This window comes from Palaemon carinicauda, chromosome 4 (genome assembly GCF_036898095.1).
Source record: "Palaemon carinicauda isolate YSFRI2023 chromosome 4, ASM3689809v2, whole genome shotgun sequence".
Lineage (NCBI taxonomy): Eukaryota > Metazoa > Arthropoda > Malacostraca > Decapoda > Palaemonidae > Palaemon > Palaemon carinicauda.
Window position 1 is genome coordinate 133059017 of NC_090728.1, and position 2500 is coordinate 133061516.

Sequence of the window (2500 nt, forward strand, 5' to 3'; positions counted from 1 at the left end):
GGCAAAGAATCCGCAGGAGATCTCAACAGATTTCTGCTTATCTTTCTTCATCCACCTCCATGGCCAAGGATTGGCAGCTAACACGATTTCAGTGTGTAAATCGGCTTTGATGAGACCCATTTTATTTGCCTTCCAGATTGACCTAGGGTAACGAGATCTTTAATAAAGTTCCGAAAACCTGCGCTAGGCTCAGACCTTCAGCACCTCCAAAGCCCATCTCATGGTCTTTAGACAAAGTTCTTCATTTCGCCTCCTTGTGAGCAATGAAGAATGTGCGTTAAAGGATTTGACGCAAAAAGTTATTTTCCTATTTGCACTCGCGTCCGGGGCCAGGGTTAGTGAGATCGTAGCCCTCTCGAGAGAGGCAGGTCGTGTTCAGTTCCTGGATGGGGGGGAGCTGAACCTGTTTCCGGATCCTACGTTTCTCGCCAAGAATGAGTTACCCACCAACAGGTGGGGTCCCTGGAGAATCTGTCCTCTGAAAGAAGATGCATCTCTATGTCCAGTAGAATGCCTAAAGGTCTATCTTCGTAGAACTTCAGACTTCAAGGGTAGTCAACTATTCAGGGGAGAAACATCAGGCTCAAATTTATCTCTGAATCAACTCAGAGCGAAAATGACATATTTTATTCGCAGAGCGGATCCTGACAGTACACCCGCAGGTCACGATCCGAGGAAAGTTGCCTCATCCCTAAATTTCTTTAATTGTATGGATTTTGAACATCTCCGTTCATACACGGGCTGGAAGTCTTCCAGGGTGTTCTTTCGCCACTATGCGAAGCAAGTAGAGGAACTTAAGAGATGTGTGGTAGCAGTGGGTCGTGTAGTTAACCCTACTGTTTAACTCTGCGAGGAACAGTGGTCTTAATTGGGACGATTAAGTCCAGGGTGAGTGTGTAGGTACATACTGTACTACAAACTGAATGAGGGCACCAAGTGCTCATATAGACTGTTCCTTCCTTCAAAGGTGAACCTTGCATAAGTTCAGACATGTGTGCCAAGCGTTTCTAACGCTAATGTGATTGATTTGTAATACAGATTTTTGATACCTTGGTATCTCATTAAAGTGGTGTTTAATGGTTTTTTCTTTCAGATAAACAAGTTCTGTTTACTATCATACTTATGCTTAAAGTTTTGGGTTACCCTCTTTTATATAAATATATATATTTGTTGTTAACCTGTCTGTTTATTATCTGTCAATAAACTTGTTCTTGAGAACCTTGCGTCTCTTTCACCTGTGTCAATTTATTGGTATAATTGAGCATTTTAATTCTATGTATCTTATCTGGGATAATTCTGATAGAATTGTTCTGTTTTGCAAGCTATGTTGCATTGGTTTATGTAAGTCCCCTAATGGGAGGACTCCGTCCCATAAAGGGACGAGGGCGGTTTTATTAGTTTCTTCCTATGCGGATATAAACCTTTGTCCAATACAAGTATTGTGCGGATGACTGGTCAATATATTGACGCAGTGGTTCTATACAAACTATGCTTTACTTAATATAGGGCGAGACCACTATATTAGCTTGCCTGGTATTCATACATAGATATATGTACTCTTCGAGACTTTCCAGAGTCTTGTAGGACTCTTCCCTGTAGGGGGCAGGAAGCTCTAACATAGTTTATAGTTAGTTGAAAAGATGTATAACGGTAACATCTTAGGTCTCTAGGTCTAGTCGACCGGGAATAAATATCTCCGGGGAGTACGGCACGTTCTGAGAATCCACAGATACAGTAATGCTCTGGTACACTTCCATCAGGACGACATGGCTTGAGCCCAAAAAACGGATTTTGAGCGAAGCGAAAAATCTATTTTTGGGTGAGATAGCCATGTCGTCCTGATGGACCCGCCCTTGCCTTTCTAAGAAAGGGCTGTAGGACCCCTACCTACATACAGTATCTGTAGCACCTCGTGTACGCTACAAGGAATACAGATGGCGCCAGGATTGGCGCCAGGCACGCATACGAATCGGGGGGATAGGGAAGCCTTGGGAGCGGCTCCCCTTTTTCTTTCCCGAATTCGTATCTCGTCAATCTCCCTCCTACGAGACGAATCTCTGTTCAGGTCGTAGATTGCCATGTGACGTGTCTAGAATACGTCCTCTGATATGTCGCGATATCCCTTTCACGAGGGATACTCGCTCCAGGAGTTAGAATTCTGGTACCTTAAGGTAAATTCTCTGGGAATATCGCCGTAGTTGTAATATACCCTAGGAAGCTACCCTATAGGAACTTCCATCAGGGACGACATGGCCATACCAAAAGTTTGTGCATAAAATCTCCCATTGAATTCAAATTTACAATCTTTTATACATAATTTAATTAATTCTATTAAAGTGTGTATGGAGAATGGTAGATTCAATTGTCTATTATCTAATGTTTCAGATAAAAATTCCAACATGTCATCAATAGGTACTGTTGATCTGTACTTCATTCAGTTTGTTAATCAAGTCTACATTATTTTTTATATTTGAATATGAGATGGTGCCAACTAAAGGAT